The sequence below is a fragment of the Meleagris gallopavo genome, chromosome 3 (genome assembly GCF_000146605.3).
Source record: "Meleagris gallopavo isolate NT-WF06-2002-E0010 breed Aviagen turkey brand Nicholas breeding stock chromosome 3, Turkey_5.1, whole genome shotgun sequence".
Classification (NCBI taxonomy): Eukaryota; Metazoa; Chordata; class Aves; order Galliformes; family Phasianidae; genus Meleagris; species Meleagris gallopavo.
In genome coordinates this window covers 28,044,692-28,052,397 of record NC_015013.2, presented here as the reverse complement: position 1 = coordinate 28,052,397, position 7,706 = coordinate 28,044,692, and positions in this window count along the sequence as shown.

Below are 7,706 nucleotides of genomic sequence, written 5' to 3'. Positions count from 1 at the left end.
GAAAAAGCCCATTGGCTAAATATTGAGCTATTTTTTATTTAAATATATGTAAATTATTTGGTTTTGGAAACAGGAAAAAATGTTCTATAGACAACAAATTGTGAAAAGAATGTTTTTTAAAGTTAAATGCAAGAAAAATGAAATTTATGAGACTCTGGGCATGAATAATTTTAAAATTTTGATTCAAATTATAGCTGAAGTGTTCATAAAGCTGCCCAAGCTAGTCCTAATATATTCGTTTAATAACTGTGACCAGACAGACTAAGAAATAAAAATAACATCTAAGAAATAAAAATAAAATCTTTCTGTTATTTTCATTAATTTGAAATTATTTCACTTTATTTAATTTCGAAATGGGAAGTTCTGTATGGAGAAAGCTACATATCTTGAAACAATCCTTCACATCCTTTTTATTTTGCATGTTTATGGCTAGGACTTGCTCCTTGGATTGGTGGTAAGAAAGGAAAGGTGAAATACAAAGGAAAATATACAGGAGAAAACAAAACAAGTTTGTAGAGGCTTGGCACTGGAGGTCAAATGGAAAGCTGCTCACAGCATTTGTTCCCCTGTATAGATCATCTGACAGATTTGCACCTGTATCTCCTGTTTATTGCATAAATTTCAAAAGGTTTGTGCATACATATTATGTGCCAAGCAAAAGGTTTCTGGTACTGCAACCTTACATGAAGTTTTGCATGGGTACTTCAGATTTAGCTTCCTGTAAAGGAGTTCAACTGCAAAAAAGTAGAATTGCTGAGACCTGGATCAGTATGAGACAATTGGATATGATTGGGACTCTTATCAAAAGAGTCAGATTGCTGATACAGATATACAGATTGATTCTCCTGGGAAGGAAGCAAAGAATATGTTAATTGAAGAGGATACTGTTACAGTTCTGCCAGATTCTGGAGAGGTACATACTGATTACAGCACAAATTTTGGAAATGCAGTTATGCTACGTATACAGTCTCAGTCTCCTTTTCAAAAAAGGTTGGCATATTTTTCTGTCAGTAAAATTGACTCAGCAGTTAAGGGACTAAGCAAACATTGAGTTCAGTGTATTTATTATCAGCAACTTGTTTGGTTTGAGAAATCCAGTAAGAGTTTTACTCACAGATTTCAGAAAAATATCCCAACAAGTACATTGCAAATTGTACAAGTACTGAGAACAGCATTTAGCAGCATTATGAAAATTCCTAGTTCATTCATACCACGTACTGTTGATTATATGAATCAGAAATTCTCTGCAGTTTGAAGATTTGATGAGAACAGAAACAGAAATTTCAAATATATATGATATCTGTTGTGGGGCAAAAATATCACTTCTCAAATCTAATTAATGTCCAGTGTATGGAATGGTTGCCACCTGAAACGCCTCTTCAACTTAGAACTTGTCAGAACAGCTAATGAATCATTTGTTTCACACAGAAAAACAGAAGACACAAACATTTTTCTTAAATTTCAAACTGTGAAATTCTTGGTCCTTTTGAAATGAATAAAAACAGAAAATCAACCAACCAACAAACAAAAATCAGCCATTTCCACATCACAATGAAAATCAAACTAATATTTTGTTCAATAATTGGAACCCAGGTGAAAATTTTTTGCTCATTTCTGAACACAGCTCGCACTGAGCCCAGTTTTGGAGCTGGCTAAGCATTTTAGTATGCTTTGATCTAAACGAGAGCCTGCAGTAGTCATTTGAGGACATCCACATAAAACTGTTTGTAAAGTTGAATTAGTTCTAGACTTGATTGAAACCTCTAATTTCCATTTCTCAGGCAATATTTTTAGTGTGAAATGCATGACTATAAAGCAGAACTTTTTGTAAATGCTATACATCTTGAAATTTGCAAATGGACTGAGAAAAGTAGTTGGCATGTTGTGGGAAGTTTTCACTCTTTGTTTTCATTACACTTTCATTATCTGATTATTGAAAATTTCTTGACGTGCAAACAATATAAAAGATAATTAAAAAATCATCTCGATTTTCTAAAAATTTTAATCCAATGAGGTCATAATTGCCACTTTCTTTTCTTTATGTTCTTTTTAGTCTTCCACCAACTAAAATTTCTGACATCTTCACTGTTTTTGACCAGTTCAAAAATTATTTGTGAAGGTATAGTTACATCTATTCCAGTATTTTTGCCTGTGTCTAGACATTACAATAATTTCCTTTTCTTCATTTAGATCATTGCTGCCATCATTGATAAGAAAAAATAGGTCCTTCTTGAAATGGTCTCTAGCTCTATTAGTGCAATTGACAAAATATTTTGTCCAGATGAAGAATTACTGTCAATGTTACTATTAGAGATCATGTAAATGGAAAATTCGTTTTTACAAGGAAAATAGAAAACAATACATATCTGCATAGCTGACTTTAGAAAATATGATTCTATTCACCTAGAAATACATGGCGGTTTTTTGTTTGTTTGTTTTGTTTCTGAATGTTGCCATTCAACAGAAAATAAAATACTGCTTCTATGAATGGCAGTTGCTGCAGATTTGTAATCTTTGTTTGTTTGTTTGTTCATTTGTTCGTTTCATAGTATCCAGTTCAGGAAAACATATTTTTTCCCCTACTTGTTTCCACGAATGTTTTTGTCACCTATGTTAATGTTGCTACAGCTCTTTGTGTTGCATAATAAAAGCCACCAAATTCATGAGTTTGTCCTAAGCTTATTTCCTGCATGTGGTTAACCCATGATTTTGCATAATTGATTGCAAATATTTTTAAGATTTAATGCTAAGTGATAACATTTGTAAATTATGAATCTAACCAATCTTCACAACTGGATCGAAGGTATTGTTGATAATGGTATCTACTGCTTAGGAAAAAATTTTTACTGGACAAGACAGAGAACAATGATATCTGCACTGGAAAAGTATTAATTGTAATTGACGAAAAGCATGGTCTAAAAGTAGTTTCTGGTGAGCTCCTCATGCCTCTATTAGGAAAATACTGTTTTATTTTTAAAAGATTCTGATCACATATTTTCTGCATAATGTTTCGCTATTACCTTGATTTTAACCTTAGTAAAATCGCAGTCTTGAAGTGGGATTCCACAAAAGCCTGAGCTACTTTTTTTTGTTTTCTATACTCATCATTAACCACAATCTACCCATACTCAGTCTTCTATGAAAGTTCTTCCTTCCTTTTGCTTTTACTTTATTGAGATCACACTTCTACTGCCTTCCCATAGTACAACTTTGGATTGTACTAGAGAGAGTATAGAAGGAAAAGTACAAAAAAGAAAATTAGAAGGAAGGAAATTTAAATATTAACATGTCTTCTGAGACTATGTCCACTCTAGTAAATTATGCATGACGAAGAACATTTCTTAGCACTGGAACATGAGTATTCTAGCAAGCCGTTCATCTGGGAAAAATTACTTTAGCCCCAGAATTTCCACTCCAGAATTTCCAGGTCCATTTCTCATTTTAGAAAATATTTCTGTTTGATTGCATAGATAATGCTATATTTATTTCAGACTGAGAGGCTACTGCTACTCCAGATGGCCTTGTACACTAGTGTCTGCTATACCACACTTGAGGTCTCACCAGAGGAAGGTTTTGACATCATGCTACGTATATGTTTATTTTTTTTCCACTTGGCATCTTTTTCATCATCTTTTCACCTTTTTTTTTTTTTTAATTCATATACTCAGTGCATCGTTAGTCAAAAAGATTCCATGAGGAAATGCCTAGGGCTCTGAACAAGTGAGTTTCAGACTGCTCATTTTACTATCCACTCCTGAAAGTGATAAAGGTGTGCACACTGACCACTCAGTGCAGGGGTTAGATTATATATATGCAAGGAGGACAATTTTCTGTTCAGTGCAAGTCTGTGCCTGATGAAGTCAAAGAAATGATAAATAAAATAAAATAAAATTGTCCCTTTGACCATGTAAATCTGCTCTTTACGGTGAAAGGAGAGGAGCTTAATTCCACTAATGTTAATGAAAGAATGCATACAGGGAAAAGACTGGATTTCCTAACAGTATACTTCATCTCAAAATGGCGTGAACATCATTCGTCTTTCTCAGACAAACAGAGGAATGAGGTGATTGATAGCAAAGATTTTTATGAATGTTTATTGTTTCAATCCTGCTTTGTGATCAAAAGCACCCACTGATTTATTTTGTTTCTTAAATAAAGTGTTCAACCACTTGCTTCAGTCTATTCAGAGCTGCCTAGAGGAATAGAAAGTAAAGTAAAGCATATGAACAGTGGGTCCTTTCCTTTTTCAGGGATAAAGGAATCCTCTGTTCATTAAATAATGATACTGCCTAATGTAGAAAAGAGTCCTAATTTTAGCTTTCCAATCTGAAACCATCTGTACACTTCTGAGTCAGCAAACAAGACCATGCTTCCTGGTTCCTGTCGTAGTCCTAATTTTAAAAAGATTCAAATGTCATTCAATAACAATGCTGTCTGTAGGAGGGAGGATTTAAATTTTGAGCCTCATGGTACTAATTTATACAGAAATAAGACATTGGAACATCACAAGTACTTTGCTGCACATTTACTTAGAATACCTATAGTACATGAAATGACACAGCGTAATCTTACACAATCATATGTTACAGTATGTGTCTAGACATAGACAAAGAAACACAATATTTTCTAGTGGAAAAGAAAACAAGCCTGAGGAATCCAAGAGGTAAGAGAGGTCAGAGTTTTATTTTGCAGCAGAAACAACTGCCTTTGTACCCTCTTCCAATTACAGATATTGTTCTCTTATAGTAATGCTAGTGTAATTATTTGGAGTTTCATTGTTGGCCATTTTTCTTTCAAAGAGGCTGTGATGTTATTTATACATTTGATTTAGTAAAATAGATGGTGGCATTCTGTGTTCTACATGCACTGCAACTTTGTAATTTTGTAGTTTAGCAGTTTTTTGTTGTTTGGTTTTGTTTTTGTTTTTTTTGTTTTGTTTTGTTTTGTTTTGTTTTCCCAATGGAAAATCTGGTATGTTGAGAAGTATATAAAATTTATAGTTCCTGAGGAAATAGCTGTTTTTACTCAAGCTGAAAATAAAAACCAAAGGTGCTTTTAGGCAAGTCAGAAAAATGGAGATTCATGATAATTATTCTCAATATTCTATAGAAAGATATTTTCTATGCTGCTGCAGCTCTTCTTCATTGTATAAATTCAGCTTGAAAGTATCAGTCATGTTGAAAGTAAGGGCTTCACTTCACAATACTTAAAAATGGAACAGAAATTAAAGCTCTGATTCTCATCTGGTTTGGGGCCAACCTGGTGGTGACAGAATGTTTTTTAAAAGGAGCAAGTAGTTTTTGTCATAGTATTGAAAAATATACCTATTTGCCATTACAGTGGAGGACACTTTTAACCTCAAAAACTTATAATGAAGGAAAGTTTTTCTACAAAACTTTAGACACCCTGGCTTTGAATGTTTTATTCCAAATATCCAGAACATTATTTTTAAAACTACTGTTTCCCATTTATTCTTTGTGTGTGTGTGTGTGTGTGTGTGTGTAAATCTTTTTTTTTTCCCCTTTTTCCCCTTCTCTACCCTTGTCTATGATGAGGTTTGAGCTATGTTTAGACAATATCCAGAACTCAGCAATTTCAGTGAGACTTCCTTACACTTGTGTTTTATCATGATCAAAGCCCTCAGTAATTTCTGTTTTTTTCTGTTATATAATGTATGTTAGAATTGAAGAATACTAAACAAACACATTATTGTTGTTGTGTGGATGGCACTGTTCAACACATTTATTCTGTGTTATCAAGAATGGATGATGATTTTTGATTATATTCAGAATACCACAATTACCTGTTACAGAATAAACAAAATTATAATCCAAAAGAAAAAAAATGTTATAAAATGAATTAGAAACCCACTTTCCTGAATTTTCTTTTATATTGTTATAAATGCAATATTTCTGCATTATGTGCTCAAAATCATTTTCGTTTGTATTTTATGTGTTTTTTGTGTATTTTATTGTAATACATGTATAGAAAGACTCTATTAAAAAGCCTATGGAAAATGATTGTTGAATAAAATAACTTCCTCTTGTTCCAAATTAAAGGCAAACAATATCACAAACTGTCCTTTGGAATAGTTTTTCTGAATTATGAATACAAAAGGAAGTTTGCAAGAATAATCACATTTTATATTATACGTGATGGTATGAATTTGAAGAAAAATGAAAATCAGAAAACAAACATGGCAGCATTAACCTCACAATTATTTCACCTCAAAGTTTTCTGAAAAGAACTGAGATTATAAGAATTGCTGCTGAGAAGCATTATAAGATAGAAATATCTCAGAATATAAATTCCTTTATTTACTTGTTGATAAATAATTATTTGTCTTCCATGTTTTCATTATTTATTTATTTATTTATTCCCACTAAGATAAGTTGCAAATAGGATATTTTGCAGGCATGCTGAAATAAGTAAAATGCTTATCTGACACAGAGGCAAAATACTCTTTACTTGGCAAAAAGGATTTTTTTTTTTTTCCACTGGAGATACAACAACACTGCTTCTTAAATTTCTTTATATCTGCACTACCACATCCCAGTCCACATAAATTATCTGATCTAAACCTTTAAAATACCTTTAAACCTTTAAAGTACTATTTATATCATTTTCTTGCTCTAAAACTGCTCTGGATATTACCTACCTGAATTCCCAAGTAGACCTCCAGGTCTTGATGACTCGCTGTCAGTGTTTGGTCATACTCCAAAAGAGCTCACATGGCTGCATACTTTAAAACATACATATTGAACCTAGTAGTTTTATACTTTAGTTGCCTTCTACTTTTTATGTTTTAATAATATACATATATGTTTATAGATAAGTTTTGATCCCTATATACATTAACTATATGAAGACTGCTCCAAAAGTAATACTTCCTATTTTGTTTTGTTAGCTCACAAGGTCATGAAGTTGGTGGTATGGCAGAGGCTGAACCTTCCCACCAGTATTCCATTACATTTTGTTGCCATGCAGAAGGGCAGTCTGACAAAATGGTGTCTGACATGGAAGTGACAATTACTTTTTCAGGTGGATGGCTTTTTTGTGAGGAAAAAAATGGCATCCACTGACATTCATAGACCCTTGGGGAATGTTTATGGAGACCAAAGAGTGGATGTGATCACAGTGAGGCCATGGATGATGTTTTTCAGCAGTGGCAACAGAGACATGAAGATCAGCCATGTTCTGGACAACCATGCAAATTTTTACAAATGTAGCATGCAGGCTTGTATTCATCACTGGTTAAAATGCTAATGGTGGTGACTATAAAGAAAAACAGTGTTTTTTAGCTGAGAATTTGCTGTATCAAATAATCTTATTATGTTCTTTATATCTGTTGTATTTTCCATGGAAATAAATAGGATGCATAACTTTTGGAGCTACCTACATATTGTATATTTTATAAGCAGTCCAAGACAATTCCTATTCATTCGTTGTGGCCCAGGCAACCAACAAGGTTGAACTCCCATGCTTTAATATATTTCATGCTCATGGGGCCTTCTGTATCATGCTGAATGCCCTGCTAGCATTTGGTGATCTAGAGATTTTAGTCAAAGTGGCAACCTCATTCAAGCAAGGTATTTACTTCCTTTCCTGGAAACATCCGGTTCTCTCTGGCCAGAATTCATTCAAAATTGTCCATTCCTACTACTGAAGACTTTGCAGGTGGTTTCATTGGCCTCCACTTTTTTCAC